Source organism: Gracilinanus agilis, chromosome 2 (genome assembly GCF_016433145.1).
Source record: "Gracilinanus agilis isolate LMUSP501 chromosome 2, AgileGrace, whole genome shotgun sequence".
Classification (NCBI taxonomy): Eukaryota; Metazoa; Chordata; class Mammalia; order Didelphimorphia; family Didelphidae; genus Gracilinanus; species Gracilinanus agilis.
The window spans coordinates 402,189,793-402,216,579 of record NC_058131.1 but is presented as its reverse complement, the minus strand read 5'-3'; the positions used below and the strand labels follow the sequence as shown (position 1 = coordinate 402,216,579).

Genomic DNA, 26,787 nt, shown 5'->3' with positions numbered 1-26,787 from the left:
CGGAAAGACTAACTGATAAAGAACAAAGTCAGAATTAGGAAAACAACTAACTTATGTTGTTAGCAATAACAATATTGTAGAGAAAACAGTTTTGAAAAACTTGAGAGCTGTGATTAATTCAGTGATAAACCATAAACCAATGATAAATCATAAAAGAAGTGAATAAGAAACAATCACTTATCTTCTAATAGATAGGTAATGAACTTGGAATATAGAAAGAGATATTTTCCATACATAGTTAACATGAGAGTATTGTAAATTTTGTTTTTCAGTTTAAAAAATAATTACTAATTTGGGAAAAGGATAAAGAAAGGACAGATTAATTTAAAAAATATTTGTTCCTTGAAAAACAAAAATAATAAACTACAAAAAGAATAGACAAAATTTTTCTCAATTTTTTTCTACCCAGTGAAATCTAAATTACCATGGGACCATGCAATGTAAGCAATGTAATTGCAATGTAGGCGATATTTAATTTGCTTGTAAGGGTATATACATAAATATATTTTTTACAGTCCAGTACAACAAATAATAAAGATGATGTAGAAGTTAGAGTTTGGAAAACATTCATCTGATCATTAAATCATTAGATTTGATCATTAGAACATAAAAATAAAATGAAAAACTTCAGTTTCCTTAATTTTCTTTAAAGGAGAAGATAATATGAAAACTTTTTAGTTTTTTTCCGATTTAATTTCTGAAATAATAAAATAATAAAATTCTGAAATAATGAAAAAATAAAATATTGAAAATGATTAGAAAAAAAGTATTTTGTGGAGGTCATTTTGATTCATGGCAATAATGCTCAAATCTAGAAAATAAAAGACAATGAATAAGAAGAAAATCATGTTTTTAGATAAGATGAAAATTTACACCTTAAATCACTTGGGGTCGCTGATAACTTAGAGGATAATGCAATTTTGACTGCTGAGCTTCCACAATCAGATAGCCGCCTAGGTATAGATTCCAAATCTATTATAGAGCCATAGTTAATAGATTATGACTACAGGTCTCTTCAAAGGATTAAGGACCCTATCTAAAGCTATTGATTCAAATATCTGGATCCATGAAGCTTGTGAAATGGAGGATTTCTAGAGAGGCAGCTGTTACTTTGATTTCTGCAACGCACAACCTGGGTGGGAGGTAACGAGCAGCCAGGTTCATTGTTCTATGCCAGAAAAAGCAAAACATAGTATGTTCATGGGAAGTAGTGTAGGAATTGGGTCTGGAAGTTGAGGATCTTGTGTAATGGCTGTTCCAGGTGATATTCAGGGGAGACTCGCAGAGGACATTTCGTTTGTGAATTCGCAGATGAACGTGAAGTGCCGCATGGCTGGATGCAGCCTGGTAGAGCTACCCAATTTGTAGCATCCGCTTGGAGGCGATCCCGGACAAGCCTCTATAGATATTCCATTTAAAAGTGGAAATTAAGGAAGTTAATGACAATCATTCGTATTCTCTGCAACAGAAATAAAGCTGTTGATTGTAAATTCCATTCTGTCAGACTTTCGATTTCCTTTAGGAGGCTCATTGAATACCTGTGCTGGAAAAAAATCATAGCTTGGTGTTGATCACATTTTCTTCCTGGCTATTTGTGCCAAATATTGAGAAGAAAACGGACCTATGATTTAATAACAAAAGGAATACCTGAGTGATTAAACTCCCTCTCCTAGTGCAGGTTGAAACTTTCTCAACAATTTAGTCTTCAGGAAGTAAAGTGACTAGCCTAGAGTTGCCTAATCAATATATATCATGGGCAGGGTCGGAATCCTTCTTGGATTCGAGTCCAACTCTGGCCACTTGTGACTGGGAATTCGCAGTGTGGAAGTAAATTAATTAGTCGATTTGGTGTTAAAGAAGTTTCTTGAGGCTTTTGTTTTCCTTTCTTTCCTGACAGTTCAAGCTCAAGAACACAGTGAAGCTCTCTCTTCTGGTGTGAATGACAATGCCTCCCAGTTTGAACCTTGGAAAATTAGGTTAATTTATAGATAATAAAGTGAACAGAACTTTAGTAATAAGATCAAAGACTTCTGATTTAAAGGAAGGAATTAATAAATAAGTCATGTATAATTTTGATAACGTTATACCAATTCAGGTAAAAGATATTTTCTTATTGCACTTGAAAAAGAGAGAAATTAGAGTTGATCAGCTTAGATACTGAAGCCACAAGTATATGAAATTCCTTTGACAGTGAAATTGATAGTTGGTGCACAAAATTTTCTTTAATGTTAGCCATTAATAACATCCCCTCTGAAATGGACTTGACAGCAGTATCTTTACCAGTCCCAGAGGATTCCCAGCCAGAAACAGTCATTTTCCTCATTAGCATGTCTGACCCCATGCTAGGGTTTCTATATTCAGGAATTACAAGCTTCTGGCTCTGAAGGGACCCATGGACCTCGAAAACGTTCAGACTGAGACCTCGAAGGAAGGTGGGCCATCGGGAGACATGAACTTCAACCTGTGTGTGGTTTTTTCGACCTGTGTACCTGGTGTTTGTGAGGAACGATCCTGAAGTCAGTTCCTCGCTTAGGTGATGGGGCTCCTGAGGGGGCTATACCTAGAGAACAGGTTAGTGTTCGCATTACTGCCCCAGGACCAAGAGGAGCTGAAGCAGTTGAAGTTCCAGGTGAGCGCCTAGGTCTCAGACTTCACTCTCTTGGACTTCTATGTGAGTCGGCAGGCATTAGTGCTCGAAGAGAAAGACCACCTTCTTCAGTGTTGCTGCCTCAGGTGGGTTAGGTTAGGAAGCAGTCCAATGATCCAGCTGGATCCAAAGACGGAGAATACAGGCCACGTGGTTGCTAAGAGCTAGGTTGTGGATTCGGATTCCGGATCCTAGGCTTGGCTATCTCAAAACCTATTTCCATAGTATTCATTATTGTAATAGAGAAGTCTTTTAAAACCAAAATCCCAAATCATACCCATATCAACAGGTAACAAATCATGTTTTCTTCTGGATTTCTATACCCACGTTTCTTTTTCAGGATGTGGACATTCAGAAAGATAATATTTGATTAAATAGCAAACAAACAATTGATTAGAACATAGCTCTACCTGTTGGAAAAAAAAAATTCCCCGGAGCCTTAACTATGATTTCTCTGTGACTGATGCAGTTGTGGGGATTGTTGCTGTTCTGACCAGAGTAGGAATTTCATTGATTTAAGGAGAACAATGGTGAGGAAACTCCCTCTATCAACCAGATTTATTTTCAAGGAATTGTCTGGGGTTTTAGGGAGGGGCATTGAGAGGGTAAATGAATAGCCTGGTCGCATCGTTTGCATTTGAAAGAGATGGAACTTGAACTCTGGTCTTTGCATATTACAGCCCAAAATACTCTCCATTTTGCTATTTCCCCATCCGGATTATTTCATCTTGTTCCTTAATAGAAAACTATAATTTCCAAGGCACTGGCTTATTTTATGATTATTAACACCACCTAGTACCCGTTGGCAAAGACATGGCATGCGCACAGAGCCGACACTCGGGAAGCTGCTCTGTTCACCTTCTTCCGAGCACCCAAGAACATTTTTTGCATGCCCCACCCCTCGGTCCAGCCTCTCAAAGCAAGCACTTTCTCCCTCTGTTCTCTCTGATAATGCGAGGGCTCACCGACAACTTGAATTTGCACTCTAGGCACTCGAACTCCTTAAAGGTTCGCCTACGTAGACTGGTGTATTTTTCTTCTTTCCAATTTTTTTAACTGAATTTTGTCTCTTACTAATAGTTGGTGCGTTTATTGAATTTTCTTTCTTTAATTGCTCAACTCCACATCTTTGTGAATCATTTGATTATTTTCTTTTTAGTTTTCTGCTCTGTCCCTGATTATAAAACCTTTACATATATTTTTGTTATTGTTCTGTTGGTGATTGAGGGATAGAACTATATAAGAGGAATGAATTTTAAAGAAATACTGAAAATTAAGAATTCCCCCCCAAAATGGGAAAATTTATATTAACTGATTCAGTGACGAATGCAAAACGAATAAAAAAACAGGCACAAGGATTATTATAATGTAAATTGTAATAAACAGCAATAAAACAAACTTGAAGGCTTTATACTAATAATGATCATACATACTTGTCCCCGGGGAAAACTGGGAAAAAATGCACCACCAACCCTTCAGGGGGAAACTTTAGGTGTGGAATATTGCAAATACCATTAAAGATAGTCAGAATATTGATTGACATTGCCCAATTGTTTTTTTTTCTGTTTCTTTTTAAATCTTAGGAGGAAGAATTTAATGGAAAAGGGGGGTTGGCAATAAAAATGTGATCAGAAAGAAAAAAAATAAATTTAAAAATAGTTTTAATATTATAAATTAATAAATTCAACAATTTTAAAATAAAAAGATATCATAATGAAAGTTTTAATAACATGGTGTCTGATAATGAAATTTGGATTTTTAAACCATAGTTTAAAATATTAAAATGATAGGGTCTTGGACAGGTATATACCTAACTAACAAGAGCTGATTAAAAATTCCTTTAGTGAAGTATTGCAAAGTAAATTTAAACTTAAAAAGGATGTGACTTGAATAGCCATCATGTTAGACACCATAGAGAGTAACAATTACATAGGAAGGAAAAAAATCTAGATAGAGAGACCCAAAAATTCTCAGGGGACAAAAATCCAAGAAAATGTTCCAAAAATAAAACCTTTGATCCCAGATATCTATACTCAAAGTCACAAAGTCTGAGCAACAAACCAATTCACTGGAGAACCTCATGCAAAAAGGCAAATTTGATTTCATGGGAATTACTGAGACTTGAGAAAATGCAATTAATTACTGCATTATGGCTCTGTAAGAGTTTATTCAAGAGAAGTAAAAGAGGAGTGGGAAAGCATTATATCTTAGGAAGATATACTTAAATGAGGAAATAAAGGAATGAGAGAAAGGGGAAGGAAGCATACTGTGAGTGAAGAAAAATAAAGGCAGAAACAGAAATATTTGCATAAAATTTACCACCAATCACCTGAGTAGATAAGAAGAGATCAAGAACACATATCAATTCTGACACTAAAAGATGACATTGTAATGAAAGGAAACTTCGCTTATCTTGATATATGCTGGAACTCCTTAATGGCTTACCTTAAAGATAATTTCATCCTTAATAAGATGATATTAAAATTGATGTGGATCTGATTTTCATCACCAAGCAGAAGCTGGTTACTGGGGTGAAAATATTGGCAACCACTCCACATTACAAATTAACACAGAGAAGGAAGAAAATACTGACATACACCACTGATTTTTGGGAAATGATTTTCAAAGGGGAAAAGGATAAATGGTGTTTAATTAATAAAATTCTATGTGAGAATTCAGGTCAAGAAGGATAGATAGTTGTTAAGAATGGAATTCTGAAGACAGAAAAAATTCCGTTGAAGAAAAAAGGCCAGTGTTATTTACAAAGGTAAATGTAGGTGCACTGGAAATCCATCTATAAACTTAGATTTTTAAAAAATTATACACATAGAAGGTGAAAGCAAGACCAATAAGGACCATTGGGTATTTCTATTTATTATGCAGCTGAAACCTCTTATTTTTACATCTTCTCTATTAAAATACAAGTTCCTTGAAAGCAGTGATTTGTAGTTTCACTAAAATACAAAAGTTTGCACAAAGTGAATGATGCTTTTTCCATTCATTTATTTATTTTCGTTAATTTATTCAGTCATTTAAAATGTGGCAAGGTCCACATACAAATCACATCATATTTTAAAAAAAGTTTTACTGGAGATGAAAGAATTAAATAAGAGCTCAGACCACTGCTGCATGAGGAATAGATGGTGATCATAGCTGGCAGAAAGATAGAATAGCTGCGCAAGTATTATTTTGCTTGTTTCCCCTGAAAATAAGAATTATCTGTGATCTGGAAAGGAAGGAACAAAAATAGTCTGTAGAGTTTTGAAACTTAAGGTAAGTAGAAAAACAGTAAGAGATAATACAGCTGTCCTGGACCCCACAGAATTACACACCAGCGTTCCAAAAGAGTTGAAAATGCAGTTGTCATCAATGATCTTTGAAAACTCTTGTGAAACAGTAGAGATACCATAGAATGAGAAAAAGGCAAACGTTGTTTCAATTTTCAAAAAGGAGGAAAATGGGGTCTAAAACCACCATCCAGCAAGGACTTTACTGCTTGGTTAATAAATATTTGGAAAAGGAAGTGGAAATCACTAATAGCCAATATGGCCATGTGGAGGACTGGTCATCTCAGACTAATCAAAACTCATTGTTTTTAAAATTTTTATTTTTATTATCATGCAAAATGCATTTCCATATTGGTCATTGTTGTAAGAGCACACTCATACATAACCAAAACTCCAAAATAAAACCACAAACACATGATGCTAAAGATAAAATCTGCATCTATTTGACTCCAACAGTTCTTTCTCTGGAGGTGGATAGCATTCCCTGTCATAAGTCTTTCAGGTTGTCCCAGATCATTGCATTGCTCAGAGTAGTCAACTTTTCATAGATGATCATCATCCAATATTGCCATTACTGTGTACAATGTTCTTCCGGTTCTGCTTATTTCACTCTGCATTAGTTCCTGAAGATCTTTCCAGGTTTATCTGAAATCATCTTGCTTATCATTTCATATAGTACAATAGCATTCCATCACTAACATGTACCACAATTTGTTCAACTCAATTGATGGACATTCTCTCAATTTCCAATTCTTTGTCACCACAAACAGAGGTGCTATAAATATTTTTGTACTAGTAGATCTTTAAAGCCTTTTTTTTACAGCTTCATTAAATAAGTAGAAATTTGGATTGCTTCAGAAATAATTCTTTTAATATTTTACAAGGTTGTTTGTTTTATCCTTGGGGAAATGATGAAAAGTTAGATGATAGTATGGCTAATTAGAATTAAATTTGAATGACTGAATCCAAAGATTATTATTATTTTTTTTTAACCAGAAAACAGTTATCTCTTTATTTATGGCTGCACAAAGGCTGACAGATACAGACGGTGGCCACAGGCCAGCCCTCAGGAGTGGAGGGCTCGCCACTTGTCCAAGGGGCCTCGGTTAGGGAATGAGCCGCTTCTTGGAGATCATATCCTCAAACTGATCGGCATTGAACTTGGTGAAGCCCCATTTCTTGGAGATGTGGATCTTTTGGCGGCCAGGGAACTTGAACTTAGCCCTCCGCAGAGCTTCGATCACATGCTCTTTGTTCTGGACCTTGGTTCGAATGGACATGATGACCTGGCCAATGTGAACACGGGCTACGGTGCCCTGGGGCTTCCCAAAGGCCCCCCGCATGCCAGTCTGGAGCCTGGGAAGAGGGAGAGGATTAGGATCCAACCCTAAGCCTAGGTGCTTCCTTAGAGCTAGCTGAGCTGCCCAGACAGGAAAGGGTTAGGCTTAGGATTAGGAAGTGTTTCCGAGGTCCCTTAGAATACCCTGCACAGAAAACAAGGTACAAACACAACCAGGGAATTCATGTCTGCAACCATTGCACACCAGTCCCACACTGAGCCGTAGGGTTGGTCGGCTTAATCAAAGATTATTTCTTAATGGTGCTATTTAAACGTAGAAAGAAGGTCTTTAATAAAGTGATCCAGGGATCTGTACTTGGTCCTGCTTAGTCCGAATGAGTATTTCTCTTTGGATGTACAGACAAATGAGGAACTGGGTCAATCTCTGTCCCTTGTGCTCAGGAAATCTCTGGACCGAGAGGAAACATCAAAGGTTAATTTATTATTAATTGCCACAGACGGGGCAAACCTGAACTCACAGGCACTGTTCATTTGCTCATTAAGGTGCTGGATGTGAATGATAATGAACCAGTGTTTGACCAATCACTTTATAAAGTCCGATTACTAGAGAATACAGCAAACGGAACGTTGGTGATCAAACTGAATTCTTCTGACTCAGATGAAGGATCAAATAGAGAGGTCATCTATTCTTTCAGTAGAGATGTTCCTTCAACTGTGCAGAACAAGTTCAAAATAGATGCTAGCACGGGAGAAATTAGAATCAAGGGGCAATTGGATTATGAAGAAGCCAAATCATATGACATTCAAGTAATTGCTTCTGATAAGGGAATTCCATCAATGTCTGGCCACTGTAAAGTCTCATTGAAAGTTCTGGACATCAATGACAACGCCCCCGAGGTATCCCTCACCTCACTCTCACTGCCAATCCGAAAAGATGCCTCTCCAGGCACAGTTATTGCCCTCATTAGCGTGTCGGACCGTGACTCAGGTGCCAACGGACAAGTGACTTGCTCGCTTTCACCCCAGGGGCCCTTTACACTGGTGTCCACCTTCAGGAATTACTACTCACTAGTGCTGGAGTACCCTTTAGACCGCGAGAGCGTGCCTGCCTATGAGCTGGTGGTGACTGTGAGGGATGGTGGTACACCAGCCCTTTGGGCCAAGACCAACTTGTCTGTGGGAATCGACGACGACGTAAATGACAATGCCCCAGTCTTCGAGCAGCCCCAGTACACTGTATTTGTGAAGGAGAATAACCCACCTGAAAGTCACATCTTCACGGTGTTAGCATCGGACACGGATGCGCTGGAGAACGCTTTAGTGTCTTACTCCTTGGTGGACCGACAAGTGGGAGAACGTCTACTGTAGAGTTATGTGTCTGTGCACTCGGAGAGCCGGAAAGTGTACGCCCTGCTGCCCTTGGATCATGAGGAACTGGAATTGCTGCATTTTCAGGTGAGCGCCCGCGACGCTGGCTTCCCTCCTCTGGGCAGCAATGTGAGCATGCAGGTGTTCGTGCTTGATGAGAACGACAACGCGGCAGCGGTGCTGACGCCTCATGCTGGCATTAGCTCAGTAACGGAGTTGGTATCACAGTCGGTAGCGGCAGGTCATGTGGTGGCGAAGATCCGAGCTGTGGATGCGGATTCGGGTTACAATGCATGGCTGTCTTACGAATTGCATCCAGAGGTGGGCGTAAGTCGCAGCCCTTTTCGCGTGGGTCTGTACACTGGAGAGATCAGTACGATTCGGGCACTGGAGGAGTCGGATGGACCGAGACGGACGCTGTTGGTGAAAGACCATGGGGAGCCTCTTCTGTCTGCCACAGCTACAGTGATCTTGTCTTTAGTCGAGAGTGGATTCTCAGTGAAGACCTTTTCTGGGATAGCTCACCAGTCGGAGGTGGCAGGCATGTCGAAGGAGAAGGTCTTGGGAGACATGAATGTCTATCTAATCATAGCCATCTGTGCTGTGTCCAGTCTCTTGGTGCTAAGCTTGTTGCTGTATATGGCTCTAAAATGCTCCACTCCCTCTCAGGCTGTCTACGGCCCTGGGAAGCCCACAATAGTATGCACTAGTGGAATGAATAGTTGGTCATATTCCCAGAAGCGAGGGCAGAGGGTTTGCTCCGGAGATGGGGTAGAAAAGAACGACCTCATGGCCTTCAGTCCCAATCTCCCTTCCTGTCTTTCTTCTGAGGACAGAAGTCCACCCCCGGAGACAGGTTCTGCTCCTTCTTGTAAGGTGAATTCATAATTTAAGGTTTATTTATCAATTGAATTTTCCATCATCTTTGTTTTACACATATTTATGTGATGACAACATGTAGGTAAATATTCAGGGCATATTCCATGTGATTGCAAAGCAAATCTGTATGGGGCTGATAGTTTCAGACTCCAGTTTTCAATATTACTGTCATTGGGAACTGCATATTTTTTGTCTTACTTATACCTTTCACACTTATTTTCATAAGACTATGTCCAGACAACATATTTTCTTCATTTCTCTCAAATTCTCCTGAAAATTACATTCCCTCAGAGCTATGATTCATATCCACAACCATTACTTTATTAATTTGACAGACTGATATTTGGCTTTTATTATTTTGAAATGTGTAGGATATGAAGGAATTGAAAAATTAGCCTTATGTGATATAATTAGATGTTTTCTTGGAAGGATTTTGTTTTTCCAGTTCTTTTGCTAGTGATTTGCTATAACTTTATCTAGGGAAGTAGAAAAAATTTATTTCAAGATTTCAGTTTTATGACCTGTGAATTTGCTGTATAAATTATTCATTTGGTTTCATTAACAAAGAGCTTTGAAGGGAATTAATTCTTCAGGTAAGGAAGATGGACATTGTTTATACAAAATTCCCATGTCCATTTTGTCATCCTATTCTCCTCCAATTATTTCTTCTTCTTCCTATTGTCGTTGTTGTTGTTGTTGTTGTTCTTCTCCTCCTCCTCTTCCTCCTTCCTTCCTTCTAGGACAATTGGCCAAATTTTTTTTTTGTCTTTATAATTTTCAGGGAAAATAGAGACACAATAAGAGCAGTAAGTTATGGAATTAATAAAAAGTTTCTGCTACATACAAAAAACTGTTTTTATAGTACTGATATCTCTTTTTAGAAGTATTGACAGGAGAAGTTTCCTTATAATACAATGTTTTATATTAAGCATTTGAATATTCACAAGAAAACTTAGAATATTTCATTTACTTTTATTAGAACTGATTTTCTGTTTGACACATGCTTACATAGTTTTATGTGCAAAAATTGCACCTTTAGAAAATAATATTTCATAATCTTATTCAATGTAATTTGTGCGACCTTTAAAAATTGCTCCTAGATATGCTGAAATGCAGCTGTTATATGTAGGGTAACAAATATCAAGAGGAATCTGGAAAATTCAAATTCTCCATTAATTTCTAAATATGTAAGTGTTTGAAATCAGTGACTATTTTTACTTCTTGTGGACAGAACCTCAGAAAGCTCATGACAGCTCTACTTCTATAGGCAGAATAGTAAAGGTAACTAAAGAACAATTATAGGTAATTATAAAAGCTTGGGACAGCAAGGTATAGCAATGGATTGAGTAAAACCATGGTGTTGAGAAGACTCACCTTCCTGACTTCAAATTTGGCCTCTGATATTTAAAAGCTATGTGACTTAACCTGGTTTGACTCAGTTCTTCATCCATAAAATGAGCTGAAGAAGAAAATAAGGGAAAACCACTACATTATCTTTTCCAAGAAAATCCCAAATGGAGTCATAAATAATTATAGTCTTGCAATATTCACATATGAAGTTAATAAAATGATCAAAATAGAATTAAATGCTACTAAAGGAATGACATAATTAAAATTTTCATAGGAATTAGTCTAATTCCACATGAATTCAATTTTTAGCTGAATTTTTTACAGCTAAAAACAAATCTGTTAACTTTACTATATCTGTTATACATTTCTAGTACAGAGTTTTCTACAGTGGAGTTCCTTTTTTTTAAATTGGCAAACTATAAAATTAAGGAAGTGTACATAGTGGAGAGAGTGTTATAAATATCTATCCCTCACCTCTAAACTTTTGTGACTCTACTTTCGAATGCACTCTCTCCTCACATATGCCACTCAAAATCCTAATTTTCTTTCAAAGGTGAGCTAAAGTTTGATTTCTAACATGGGGCCTTTCCTGATGCCCTAAAGCTGTTTCTGTTCCAATTATTTTGCACTTATCTTATATAGATATAATACTTACTTATATGTATACATGTTGTTTCCCTAAATAGAATGTAAGCTCACTGAGGGCAAGGAACTTTACACTTTAGTCTCTCATATGCATAGCACCTAGCACAGTGACTATAAGAGTAGAAATGGACTCTTGATCAACATTAGGAAGGGTTGGGCTCAAATCTCATAGCTGACAGTTAAAATTAACCTGATCAAGTCATATCTTAGTAGACATTTGCTCAGGACTTTATGATTAAGTCTTTGGTTGGGTTGTGGTTTGCTTTGATGGATCAGTCTCATCACGCTGAAATCACAAGTCCTTCCCATGCTATTTTATAACTTTTTGGAAAAATCTTCCCCTTGTTCCTCTTGATATCCCTTCCAGGGAAATGGATTATTTTCATTTTTCATTGTTATACTCTTCATGCTGGTTATTTTTAACCAAATGAGTGTGACATCTCTTTATTGTTTTTAAGTATTTATTCAACTGTCTTAAAATATTAAAAAATATTGTTGCTATGAATGGAGCCCATGTGAAAGGAAACCTTGATGATAGTTTATAATTAAAATTATTGTTAGGAACTTTCATTTCTCCTAGGAACAAGTGACTGAAATCTCTAAAGGTAAAACATTAACGCAAAGTCCATTTCCTCATAAGTTTATCTTTAAAATGTCAGAAAAATTATTGGATCTTTGAAGACAAAGATATTCAAGAGAAAAACATATTCTTGAGTATTTTTTATGAAAGTGAACTATGACAAAATTTTAACTCTCAATATTATTCTGATGTGGTCATAACAGAGCTGGTGCTTACCTATTGACTAATTATTTCATTTAATCCAATACATTCATAACTATTAACAAAATAAATGTTCCAAATGGCATATCTACTTCTCTTTTCAATTAAATATATTTCTAGATTGCAAACTATTTAGAGACATAAAAATAATACAAACTCATTTTTATTATATGCCAGTTATTTGCTATTGTCCTAATTGTGGGTAGAATAAAAAATCCACTAGCTTATCCAAACAGAAATCATTCCTCTTCTCACTCTTTTTGATAGCCCTGAAGCATTTGGCAGTCATGAACATTTTCCTCCCCTGCTTGTGAAGATTCTCCTCTCTTGGCTTTTATGGCACTAAACTATCTTGGTTCTCTCCCTGGGTCTTTCTCTCTGTATCTGTCTGATTTTCATCTCTCTCTTCCGAATTCTTCATTAGTTCTCATGTCCTAAATATGGACATCCCTTCTGGTCCAATATTTTGTTTTTGCTTTCACCTCTAGAAGTTTCTCAGTGAATTTAACCATGCTCACTATTCTATGATTCCTGCATTTTCTTAAGCTTTGCTTCTTATCCACCTCCCTGTCTCATGCCACCAAATGCCATCATGTAATTTTTATTTAGATATTCTGTCATCTCCTTAAATATTGCCAATGTGAAATACAGGCTTAGCTACTCTCCAACACATAACTTTTTCTCTGTCCCTTTGTATATGCAAGGTAATTCCCTCATTTTTATGTCTCATTATCTTCTCCCTGCATAGAATCTTTCCTTTTCCTTTGTTCACTAATTCTTCAAGATCTAGCAAAGACCTCACTGCTATTTTTTGGGATGATTTTAGCCAAAACTAGTTTCCTTCTTGACTGGCCACTCATATCTTCTCGCATATGTTGACCTTCCATAATATTCTGTTTAGCCCTTTATGCTATTTTGGCTGGTATTATTCTCACATAAATTTGTTTGTATAGTTAAGATTGTATGATGCAACATAGATAATTATAATTTATGAAAAAAGTTTGTATTCACCTTGAAGCCAGAGAGTAGATCTAACATATACTCACTGTTTCCCACAAAAATCCCTAGCTTGGTCCTCAACAAAATACATGTTCCATAAATAGTTGTTGAATTAGAAAATGGAGAGTTCGAATGTGCATATTCTTCACACTGTTTAAAATAAAATCAATTGTTGGTTTTGTATATTGATTACTTGAAGCAAATTAAAGATGGATTTATTTTAACAAATAAAATTGATGTTGATATACCTTTTATAATAGCATTTACTAATTAGGTTGGTAGATGGGAAAATGAGTATTTTCTTTTTATAGAACAAATATGCTAGTTGAAATTGAAGTTTGAGAAAATAGTTTGCTAGTTGGGATCAGAGAAAGCTAATTCCTGAAACATTTTGTACCTTATAAATGCAACTAATTTTAATAGGACTTTTAAGGATTTTCTTGTCTCCTTAAGGAGAAGGAGAAGGTAAAGTAAAAATTATATTTGAATATCCACATGAGTAAAAAGAGGCATAGGTCTAAATATTACTTAAGACTTAGTATGATCTACTCACGAGCAGAGAAAGCATGGAAAATTATGTCCAAAATACATCTTTTTTCAAGCTATTATAAAAACCAGATTCACAAAGTCAAATCTCGGGTAGGTGTGCAGACCAGGTTTGATTTTGCATCTTGGAATTAAGCATTTCTTGTATTTCTATCTTAGGTTCAGACTCACCACTCACACTATATATGGGCTTACCTTACATTTTGATGCCAATTTCCAATTCCATTCAGAGTGAGGAAAAAGGTGGTGGTGGTGATGGTAGATTTTAAAGGGCCAGCTTTGAGAAATATAATTCAGCATATCCTTAAAACCAAACATAATCAATTTTTGCGAAGGTAAAAAGATGATTTTATCAGATACACCATTCAAGCGTCTTCAAATAGAAAAATAAAAATTGGAAATACTGCAGGAGTAAACGAAAAATAGATAATTCAAATAAAATTTTAAAGTCAACTGACCACATGGTGTCGCTGTCTACCTTCTAACAAAGGAGGGAGCTCATCCCTATGATTAAAAAAAATCGTCCACATCCTTCCAAGTTTTCTTACTGAAAAATTCTGAGAGCGCTCATTGCTCTGCCATTGAGCTTAAGGACTTTCGTCATCCGCTTTATTACTGGAATTTGTAGAGTGATAGATAAATGATTAAGGCATTTGAATAGGGTTTGCGATGATAAATTGGAGGACAGGCTGCCTGGGAGCCGGCTTCTGCTGCTTTCGCTTCTACTCCACACAACCTGGGAGGTGGGGAGCGGCCAGGTCCATTACTCAGTGCAGGAGGAAGCAAGACACGGTACGTTTGTGGGCCGCATAGCGCAGGATCTGGGTCTGGAAGTTGGGGACCTTGTGACAAGACTGTTCCGGTTTGTGTCCAAGGGCCACAGGAAGTATTTGGAGGTAAACAGGCAGAATGGTATTTTGTTGGTGGATTCTCGGATCGACCTTGAGGAGCTGTGCGGTCGCAGCCCTGTTTGTAGCATCCACCTGGAGGTGATCGTCGACAAGCCGCTACAGGTTTTCCATGTGGAGGTGGAGATCAAGGACTTTAACGATAATATGCCTGTGTTCCCAGTAACGCACAGAAAACTGTTAGTTTACGAATCCAGAGTAGTGGGTTCAAGATTTCCACTAGAGGGAGCATCTGACAATGAGGTGGAAGCCAATGTTTTGCTGACTTATAGGCTTAGCACTAATGAATATTTCTCTTTGGATGTAAAGACCAAGGATGAACTCAGTAAGTCTTTGTCCCTTGTCCTTAAGAAATCTTTGGACAGAGAGGAAATCCCAGAATTTCCTTTATTATTAACTGCTACTGATGGGGGAAAGCCAGAGCTCACAGGAACAGTACAATTATTGATAGAGGTGCTCTATGTTAATGATAATGCTCCAGAGTTTGATCAGGAAGTTTACAAAGCCAAATTACTAGAAAATACGGTAAATGGAACGTTAGGGATAAGATTCAATGTCTCGGATATCGATGAAGGAGTAAATGGAGAAGTTTTGTACTCATTCAGTAGTGACACCCCTTCTAACGTAACTGCAAAATTTAGAATCAATCCCATCACTGGGGAAATAAGAATAAAAGGACAACTGGATCACGAAGAAATAAAATTATATGAAATTTACGTAATAGCCATGGACAAAGGAACGCCACCATTATCTGGTCATTGTAAAGTTTTGGTGAAAGTATTAGACGTTAACGATAACGCACCAGAGGTGGCCGTGACCTCACTATCATTGCCTATTAGAGAGGACGCTTCTCCGGGCACAGTCATCGCCCTCATCAGTGTGTCTGACCGTGACTCAGGAGCTAATGGGCAAGGGACTTGCTCGCTGTCACATCCTGGGCTTTTCAAGTTGTTGCTTTCAAGAATTACTACTCGCTGGTCCTGGAGGGCCAAGTGGACCGTGAGAGTGTGTCGATGTATGAACTGGTAGTAACAGCGAGGGATGGTGGAATGCCGGCTCTGTGCACCACAGCCGGTGTATTAGTGGACATCGGCGACGTGAACGACAACGCACCTGCATTTGAGCAGTCTGTATATACTGTGTTCGTGAAGGAGAACAACCCGCCTGGCTGTCACATCTTCACTGTGTCCGCATCGGATCCAGATGAGCAGGAGAATGCGCTGGTGACTTACTCTATAATGGAGCGGTGGATTGGAGAGCGTCCACTATCGAGCTATGTGTCAGTGCACTCGGAAAACGGGAAAGTTTACGCCTTGCAGCCCCTGGACCACGAGGAGCTGGAGTTGCTGCAGTTTCAAGTGAGCGCCCAGGATGCTGGTTTCCCTCCCTTAGGTGGCAACGTGAGCCTCCAAGTGTTTGTGCTGGACGAGAACGACAACCCGCCAATAGTGTTTCTGCCTCAGGTTGGGGCCCAGTCTGGTGGCAGTCCAGTGACTGAACTTGATCCACAGTCAGTGGCAGCTGGACATGTTGTGGCGAAGATCGGGCAGTGGATGCAGATTCTGGCTAAAATGCATGGCTGTCTTATGAGCTGCTGCCAGAGGTGGGAACTGGAAGGAATCCTTTTCCAGTGGGTCTGTATACGGGTGAGATCAAGCACTACAAGGACCTTGGAAGAGTCAGACGGACTGAGGCATGTGCTCTTGGTGCTGGTGAAGGACCACGGGGAGCCTTTTCTTTCTGCGACTGCCACGGTGACAGTGTCTTTAGTAGAGAGCGGACAGATGCTCAAAGGGTCATCTAGAGTGGCCAGAGATGGGGCACGAGATAGGAAGGCGACTCTAGTAGATGTGAACGTTTATCTGATCGTTGCCATCTGCTCCGTGTCAAGCCTGCTGATGCTGAGTCTGCTGCTCTATGCATCTCTGAGTTACGCGGCATCCCATCAATGTGCATATGGGTCTCGCAAGTCCACGAAAGTGTGCTCCGGCACTGTTGGAAGCTGGTCATATTCCCAGCAACAACGACAGAAGGTGTGCTCTGCAGATGGGGTGTCCAAGAATGACTTCATGGCTTTCAGCCCCAACTTTCCTACATGTCCTAGTTCTGAAAGAAGAGCTGAGCAACAGCAGGTTAGTTTAGCCTTCCAAGGTGTTTGGAAGCTAAGACTTTGTTTCTTGTTTGTTTGGAGAATTGACTGTTCCTATAGAAGAACCATTTTCAGTTTCCTCACTGGGTTTGGAAAGTAAGTTTGGAGGAACTGAATGTTCTCCTTTCCACATCATTTATACCTTTAAGAATTAAGAAAAATATTGTTAATTGTTATATTTTAATTTTTAGAAGTCTATTAGGACTATTTTTCTACCTTTCATTTCAAATTTGGGTGCCCTGCGTTTGTGGTATGCCTTGAGTTCTCACCTATATTTGAAGTTCATCTTCAGCCATATTCAGTAAACTCGAAGTAGTTGAAATTTTAAGACAAAACTTACAAATAGATGGTTCCCTTAAAAGGCTTTCTTTAAAATTATAAAATAGTTCACTTCCAAAATTCTGCTGCTTTTGAGCTGCTATGCTTTTAACTTAATTCGAAAGTTCTTTAAAATTGGTATTGTATGCAAATTGTTAGACTACCTTATATGAAATGTATTCATTTTCAATAAGAACAATATGAGGAGGAAGCAAATGCCTCATTTACGTTATGCACGTGGTAAATTAATGCCAAAATTTCATATTTCTTATTATTTCTACATTTCTGTTGATAAGGATGTCCTTTAAGTGTTTGTTTTTCCTTTTTTGTGAGAGAGGGGCAGGGATATTGTAGATTTTCCTATTTTTTTAAACTTTCAGAATTTTCTGGGATTGATGAGTCTATGCCAAGACCAAGAACTTCTGGTCAAATAAAAGTCTCATGTGACATTTTAAAGGCTCACATTCTAGTATTGACATTAAATCTATTCTCATTAAAGATTTAATAACTTTTTCAGTAGTTATTCCTGGTTTGGCAGTAATGATTATGGTGCTAATAGGAAACAGTCACGAACATATTTGCTTTGTTTTCATTTGTTGTATTGAGAAATATTTTCCCAAAGATTTTTTAAAATATGAAAACCCATGTGTTTAATGCCAAATTCCTTAATTGCAATTTAAAGTGAGTGCATGTATGGGTTGATGGGGATATGATTGGGAATGTAGATTCTAAACGATCACCCTAGTGCAAACATCAGTAATATGGAAATAGGTTTTAATCAATGACACATGTAAAACCCAGTGGAGTTGTGAGTAGGCTATGGGAGAGGGGTGGGAGGAGGAGAGGGAAAGAACATGAATCATGTAACCATGGAAAATTTTTATTAATTAATCAATAAAAATTTAAGTGAGTGTATGTATTTAAATATGGATAGGATTTTTTGAGCTCAGCTAATCCCAATCATTTATTTCAAAGGGGAAGACAATGAGGTCTAGAGAGGCTGTAACTTGCTTAAGGTCTTCTAGGCAATAAGTACAGTGCCAGAAATTGAACTTATGTTATCTAACTCTAGATACATTGCTTTTCATACTATTTTGCCATTGGTAGTGAAGTGAAAATATTTTACTATAATGTGTCTTCATTTAAGAACTTTTCAGAATGGGAAAAACTCACTCTCTGCCTAAAAGATATTAACTATTAGGATGAAAGAAAACAACATGACTTAATTATTCAGTAGATTCTAAATGTTTATAATATTCTGGACATTTGATTATTGAAATCACATAGATGCTCTATACATGACTGAATAAATGCTTTAGTTTTACAAAAGCTTCTTCCTTCTTATGGACACAATGTTTTTAAAAATCTGGGCCCTTGTCTGTTTTGCATGGGGAGAAGAGGGAGAAGAGGGATGATTACTAGTAAATGTGGTTAAAGATTCTTTCTGCCTCTCTTTTTAAAGAAAGTTTTCATAAAACATTTCCCAGATAATTGGATCAATTTTATGGTCACCCAACTATAGTATGAGATCATTCTTAATCCAAGAGAATAGGGTCAAGATAGTGTATTAATGAAAGGGAGTTGTTACTGTCCTTAGTTTGTACCTACTAGTCCATAGATGTAGCAACTGGCAGAAGGAATGACATCCTAGGAATATAAAGGAGGTAAGTATTTAAGACACAATACTGAGTAAAACGAGCAATCCACCAATTTTTGAGATGTCTCTATGAAGGTGTCATGAGGGATCATTTGGTAGGAAGAGAATAAATAACTGTTGACTGCAAAGTTTACTAATCTATTGCTAAAGCCCTTGTTCTGATGTGTTATGTATTATCCTTCATTAATTTTTTGTTGAACATCAAGCATGTGAAGTTACACATGACTGATGAACAAAGTACATGCTATTTGTATTTTTCTTCTGCCATTACCTTTGAAAAAACCAGTTATAAATATTTTTTGAAGTACAGTGTCCAGAGTATTGCTTTATACAATCAAGAAAACAATTTAATAATATTACAAGCTTTTTTAAGAATAAAATTCAAATTTGGAAGCACTATAATTACTGAGGAAAGGAACTTTTCAAAGGAATGCAATGTTAACAAATTGATGCCAGAGGTTTGATCTATAAATGTAGTAGAGGCAGAATAAACCATCTTTTTATTTGGGGAGTCTTGTTTTTGAGAAATTCCTTTGCAAATTTCATCCTTGTGACCAATTTTGTGCTAATGTGGAAAAATGTCAACTCTACCCTGTCAACTATGCTTTTCTTCCCATAGTTCTCTTTGATGGAATTTCACTTTGTGGGAAACTGTAATTCTAATAATATAATAATATTTTTAAAAGGGTGATTCTTGTTCAAGCTGGACTGTATTTAGTTTATCCACAATTACACACTCTTTTCTCTAGTAATATTATCCTGATATAGTATGTTGTTGTTGTTCAGATATTCAGTCATGTCCAACTCATAACGTCTCCATGGACCATAGCAGACCAGGTTCTTCTACTCTCTACTATCTCTCAAAGTCTGTCCAATTTCATGATAATTGTTTCTATGACACTATCTAGCCATCTCAACCTCTGCTGTCTCCTTTTCTCTTTGCTTTCAATCTTTTTCAACAGCTGTGTGTTTTCCCATACGTCCTGTTTTCTCATTACATGGCCAAAGTATTTAAGCTTCAGCTTCAGTATTTGACTTTCCAGTGAATAGTCAGAATTAATTTCTTCAAGTATTGATTGATTTGATTTCATTGCTGTACAAGGGACACTCCAAAATCTTCTACAGTACCATAGTTTGAAAGCATTGATTCTGTGCTTTCTTATGGTCCAACTCTTGAAGTCATAAGAAAAACCATATCTTTGACTGTAGGTGTGTCAGCAAAGTGATGTCTTTGCTTTTAAGTATGCTGTTCAGATTTGCCACAGTTTTCCTTCCAAGGAGCAAATGTCTTTTAATTTCATGGCAAATGTCATCATCTGTAGTGATCTTTGAGTCCAAGGATATAAAATCTGACAAAGCTTCCATTTCTTCTCCCTCTATTTACCAGGAAGTGATGGGATCAGTTGCCAAGATCTTAGTTTGTTGTTGTTGTTGTTAATGTTAAGGTTCAAGGCAGCTTTTACACTATCCTATTTCACTCTCATGAAGAGGCTTCTAAATTCTTTTTCACTTTCTGACATCAGAGTAGTATTGTCTACATATCTGAGATTGGTGCTATTTTTTCTGTTGACTTTAATTCCAGCTTTTGATTTGTCTAGCATTTTGCATGATGTATTCTCCATATAAATAAAATATATCATATATTGTATAAGTTAAATATAGTATACATGATATATTTTAGCTAGCATTTTTTTTTTGGTGGGATGGAGAAAATAGGTGTCATTGTGGATGGAGAGCAGGGCCTAGTGTTAGGAAGACTTGAGTTTAAATCTAACCTCAGACACTTACTAGATCTGTGACTCTGGATACTCCTTCTTCCTACTCCCTCACTGGCTGTTTGCCTCAGATTCCTCATCTGTAAAATGAGATTATAATAATAGCACCACCTTTGCAGAGTTATTGTGTTTAGCACAGTGCCTGGCACATAGTGATTATTATATAAATGTTAGCTATTTTATTGGTTTAAAATAAATGTGGCATTTCATGTCTTTTCAAGTGTTTCCCAAATGTCTTAAAGTCATCATAAGTGAAGGACAACTTTGGTAATAGTTTATAGTTGAAATTACTTAGGAATTATTATTCCTTTCAAGAAGAAGTTGCTGATGTGACTAATATTGAAATATGTTTTGCAGGATTTCACATAAAAAATGATATCAAATTACTTGTCTTATCAAGTTAGGGAAAGGAGAGGAAGGAAGAGACTTGGAATTCAAAAAATTAAAAAATATTTTTAAAAATTTACATGGAATTTAGAAAAATAAAATCTAAAAAGTGTTGCTGACATTTCTAGAGGCAGACCATTAAAACAATTTCTATAGGACAGATCCAATTTGTAACATTTCAGTTCTTGCTTCTGTGAATTTCAGGATGTTTATTTCTGAAAAAATATATGATAAATATCTTCATGAGAGATTAATTCTCAATACTGCTGTCACATGTGTACCCATAAATCTTTCTGATGAGCAACTGATTATTTTATGTAATCCATCACATATAAGTTCCTTAACAATATAAATTCCAAATTCCATATCTGCTTCTTGCAACTAAAACCATATCTTGTTTATTACTTTTATGGAATTAAAAAATAAAAGGCTTATATTTTGTATATCACAATTCTTTATCATCAACTATGTGTGCAAATGGTTTCTAGTATTCATTGTTGTTGATCTCCTGGCAACATCTGATAGTACTGGCCATTCAACTTTTGAAAGAAAGTTTAGTAATACATTTAATGTCTATATAACCATCACTTCTGAATATACCCTTCCTCATCACCTTGAATTTAATATGTTCCAAATGGAAAGATTTTTCTTTTACTTCCTCCCCCACTACTACTAGAAAGAACTACTAGTTCTTTCTAATTTCAGTTAATCTGTTTATCATCATCATTATTATCATTGTCATCATCATTTATTAAACCTCAAATCCTTGAAGTTATTTTTTATTCTTTCCTCTAAATTATCTCTTATAGACCATTAATTACTGAATCTTGTTGATAACTCATTCTCAACATCTCTTAAATCTGTTTCAATCTATTTTTCTTACCACCACTTATCATTGTACAATGGGGATAATCCTGTATCTGAGTTAAAATTTTTGCTCTTCTACTTACTGTCTTTATGATCATAGACAACATTTTTGGGACTCCAGAATTTGTAAGATAAGGGATGAGGCTAAGTAAGTGGTACTTTCTAACTCTAAATACTTTGTTGCCAAAATTAGCTCTTTTAAGAAAATGTAACATTATGTCAGAGGAATCCTGGCCTCAAAAAATCTTTCCTTTTGAAAATGAAGACATTTTCTTGAGGACACATTATTGAAAAGTTACAATAGCCAATACTACTGGACATTTACTCAGTAAATAAATAGCTATTATTTTCAAAATATATTGGCATAATATAGTCTTCAGTGAATATGAGAAAGTTTTGCAATCATAAGATGATTCAAAATATCTAAAAGGGAAAGAAAATAATCTAGAAAGTAATTGGTAGAACGGAGTGCTCATTATCTGCGACAATATAAGAGGAATAGATGGACAAGCATCAGCATAATAATGAATGTTCAAGGAATTTTTATGAGAATCCAGAAGAAAAGACTGAAAAATTGTAATGGATATTTTTCTTGAAGTTAATGAATTTAAATGTAAATATTTTCCAAGTAAAATTAACTGGTTGCATTACTTTTTATTTACAAGTTTTTAGTAAGATATTAAAAATTTTAAACTACATAAGATAATAAAAATAGGCAGATCTCACTTACATAACTAATCCACAGAGTGTCGCTGTATACCAAGAATTTTACTATACACAGAAAAAACACTAATTTTCCTTACTGGGAAGATAGAGGCTCCTTTCCATCACCATCCCAGAAGAGCTGAAAACCAGGGACTGCCTGAGATGGAGATTTAAGGAATCGTAAGTAATCCTACGTATTTGTGAGAGACAGAAGGTTGGTCCAAGGGCAGAAAAAAGGGATTTGAGATGACTGCAAGGTCTAGAGGCCTCCTGGGTTTCCAGCATCTGCTATGCTCCTTTCTTTTCCACACAGTCTGGGAGGTAGGGAGCGGCCAGGTCCATTACTCCGTGCTGGAAGAAGTGAAACATGGTACTTTCGTGGGCCGCATAACTCAGGATCTGGGTCTGGAGGTTGGGGAGCTTGTGACGAGACGTTTCCGGGTGGTGTCTAAGGGCCGCCGGGACTACCTGGAGGTAAACAGGCAGAATGGTATTTTGTTTGTGGATTCTCGGATCAACCGTGAGGAGCTGTGCGGTCGCAGCCCTGTTTGTAGCATCCACCTGGAGGTGATCGTCGACAAGCCGCTACAGGTTTTTCATGTGGAGGTGGAGATCAAGGACATTAATGACAACCCGCCGGTGTTCTCCGTAACACAAAAGAATCTGTTTATTTCTGAATCTAGTCCACTAGATTCTAGCTTTCCACTAGAGGGCGCATCCGATGCCGATATTGGAGAGAATGCTTTGCTGACTTATAACCTCAGTCCTAATGAATATTTCGCTTTGGATGTAAAGAAAAAGGATGAAAAAATGAATTCTCTTACGCTAGTTTTGAAGAAAGCTTTAGATAGAGAGGAAACCATTGAACATCATTTATTACTAACTGCCACTGATGGAGGGACACCTGAGCTCACTGGCACCATTCAATTGCTGATCACAGTACTGGATGTGAATGACAATACCCCGGAATTTGAGAAGACAGTTTATAAAGTGAGATTATTCGAAAATGTGCCGAATGAAACATTAGTGACGAAAATGAATGCTTCAGATTTGGATGAAGGATTAAATGGGCAAATTATTTATTCATTTACTAGCGATGTTTCCCCCAATGTGCAGAACAAGTTTCACATAGACCAAGTAAATGGTGAGATCAAGATAAAAGGGAATATAGATTTCGAAGAAACAAAACTATTTGAATTCCAGGTAGAGGCGACTGATAAGGGGACTCCTCCCTTGGTTGGCCATTGTACAGTTCTGATCGAAGTCCTGGATATCAACGATAATGCCCCAGAAGTTGCAATGACATCACTATTACTTCCCGTTAGAGAGGATGCACCTCCAGGCACAGTTATTGCCCTTATCAGTGTGTCTGACCATGACTCTGGCGCTAATGGGCAGGTGACTTGCTCTTTGTCACCTCCTGGGCCCTTCACGCTGGTGTCCACTTTCAGGAATTACTATTCGCTGGTCCTTGAGGGCCAGGTGGACCATGAGACTTTGCCCGCTTATGAACTTGTAGTAACAGCGAGGGATGGTGGGGCGCCAGCTCTGTGGACCACGGCCAGTGTGTCAGTGAACATCGGTGACGTGAACGATAACGCACCTGCCTTCGAGCAGACTTTATACACGGTGTTTATGAAAGAGAACAATCCACCAGGCTGTCACATCTTCACAGTGTCTGCGTCCGATCCGGATGCAGAGGAGAACGCGTTGGTGACTTACTCGTTAGTGGAGAGGCTAGTAGGGGTGCGTCCACTGTCTAGTTATGTGTCTGTGCACTCAGAGAGCGGGAAAGTGTATGCCCTGCAACCTTTGGACCACGAGGAGCTGGAGCTGCTGCAGTTCCAGGTGAGCGCCCGAGACTCTGGCGTCCCCTCACTGGGCAGCAATGTGAGCCTGCAGGTATTTGTGCTTGATGAGAATGACAACGCGCCGGTAGTGCTACAGCCTGACGCTGGCGTTAGTCCAGTGACAGAGCTGGTGGCTCATTCGGTGACTGCGGGCCATGTGGTGGCGAAGGTTCGAGCTGTGGATGCAGATTCAGGATATAATGCGTGGCTGTCTTATGAACTCCTGTCGGAAGTGGGAGCTGGTCGCAGCCCTTTTCGGGTGGGTCTGTACACTGGTGAGGTCAGCACGACGCGGGCTCTGGAGGAATTTGACGGACCGAGGCAGACACTGCTGGTGTTGGTGAAGGATCATGGGGATCCTGTGCTATCTACCACAGCTACTGTGATAGTATCCCTGGTGGCAAGCAGACAAATGCTGAAAACCTCTAGTTCAGTTCGTGCAGAGGTCAAAGAGGGGGTTAAGAAAGAGGCACCGCTGGTGGATATTAACATGTATTTGATTGTAGGTATATGCTCGGTTTCTAGTTTATTGGTGCTGAGCTTGCTATTCTATGTGGCAATAAGGTGCTCTGCGCCTCCAGAGGGCCTCTATTGTCCAAGAAAGCCAACTATAGTGTGTTCCAGCGATATGGGGAGCTTGTCTTATTCTCAGCAGCGAAGGCCAAATGTTTGCTCTGGAGAGGGAGCAGCTAAGAGGGACCTAATGGCCTTCAGCCCCAACTTCCCTCCTTGTTTGGGGGACAGAGGTCAGCAGCAGGAGGCAGTTCCAGAACCTTCTGGGAAGGTAAGTTTCAATTTGTCTACCTGAGATAGTCTTTATTAGCAATTTCAAAAAAAACTTTTGAAAAATTCCCAGAAATATTTTCTATTTACTCCCCAGAAGCTTCATTCTCCATTTCACAAATATCTAATTTTATTGAATTAATTTCCCTTTGTGACATCAGGATTTATTAGCACTATAGGTGACATTTGTTCTACTGAGAAATCATAGTAGCTATGAAATATCCTTTCATTCCTTCCACTACTCACAAATTGAGACTCACTTTCCCACAGATACCCATAGTGTCTTTAGGAAGAATGGACACAAATACACAGAACACTGGCAATTAAGCTTGAAAATAGGAAACATGTGTGGCCAAAATAACTCATGCCTCTGATACTTTTTTTGTCTCTACCATCACAGTTATTTTAACCTACACTCCTCCCTTCTCCTTGACAAAACTACATTCTTCCCTGATTTGATTCCACATTCTCTTTATCTTCTCATAAAACTATCTTGTTTTTTCTTTTTGCTTTAGGAGAAAGTTTTATTGATATATTAAATTTGTAGCACTACACCACCAAGTGTCTTTCTTTTCTAGGTCCAAATTTTATATTGAAGTATTTTATTATTCAAAGCCTTAAAAGGGTATGTGGGAAATAGAGTATTGTTAATTAAGACTTTGATCAAAGGCTCAGAAGACTCCCTCTGCAGGAAGGGGTCTATTGCTCCCTTCATTTTTATATTCCTCATCCCCTGTCCAACTGAATCTGCTTCTCACATCAGAGACACTAGTTTCTCTTTGGTTTTGACTATTTATTAATAAGCTACACTATTTTTCTGAAGCCATGTTTGCTAAGATTCATTTTCTTTTGCCCTCAGACTTAGCAACTCTTAGGATGAAGTAGTGTTCATTTATTTACTTCTCAAAATGTAATTCTCAAATTACAGCATAATTATATCATTATTTTCAAACTTATATGTATAAAACACAATTAATTTTATTCAAATAAACATACATGGAGAACAAACTTATTAGGATTTTTAATAAGAGTATAATTCATTGTTCTAATGGATTCATGATTACACCAATCAGTATATTCTTTTCAGTACTACAGATTATACTCCATGCACACTTCATGCTGTGCATTTCTTATCTCTGTCCTCCAAAGAGAATCTATACTCAACATGGGGAAGTCTTTTATCTAAGTCTGTACATTTTCTGAGTACAGCATTTGGGCTCTTTATCAGTTAACTTGTAGCCTTCTTAGATGAATCTGCTTCTGCTTTGATCTTTCTGTACTCTAATTCCCTTTAGCCTCCTTTTATATGTTGTCTTCCTCTAGTCCTTGAGAGCCTGACTTAGCTTTCTTCTTGTATTTGTATTCCCAATATTTAGCATGATCTTAGGCATGTAGTAAGCATTTCGTAAATAGTTGATGACTTGAATATCCAATTAGTTTTTCTACCAATTTATTTTTCTGGAGCTTAATGGTATCAACACTTAATTTGCATGGAGAGCATATGGATCTATTGTTGCTCATGGTGCATCTTGCTATTGTTCTTAATGAAACCTGAAGTGTTTTTTTTTATTTTTCAGAGACTGTAG

At 37.6% G+C, this 26,787-nt stretch overlaps 1 non-coding gene and 4 pseudogenes across 1 annotated transcript; 3 read left to right on the top strand and 2 right to left on the bottom strand.

Moving 5' to 3' along the window:
- Positions 1-9,490, top strand: part of LOC123233856 — a 46,535-nt pseudogene extending 37,045 nt beyond the window's left edge.
- On the bottom strand, positions 6,926-7,422 carry LOC123235640 (annotated as a pseudogene).
- Positions 7,391-7,518, bottom strand: LOC123238472. The gene has a single exon (XR_006505635.1). It is a non-coding gene; the product is annotated as a small nucleolar RNA SNORA70 (small nucleolar RNA).
- A 4,981-nt stretch (positions 9,491-14,471) lies between the features above and the next one.
- LOC123233855 lies at positions 14,472-17,469 on the top strand (annotated as a pseudogene).
- A 4,896-nt stretch (positions 17,470-22,365) lies between these two features.
- Positions 22,366-26,787, top strand: LOC123233853 (annotated as a pseudogene).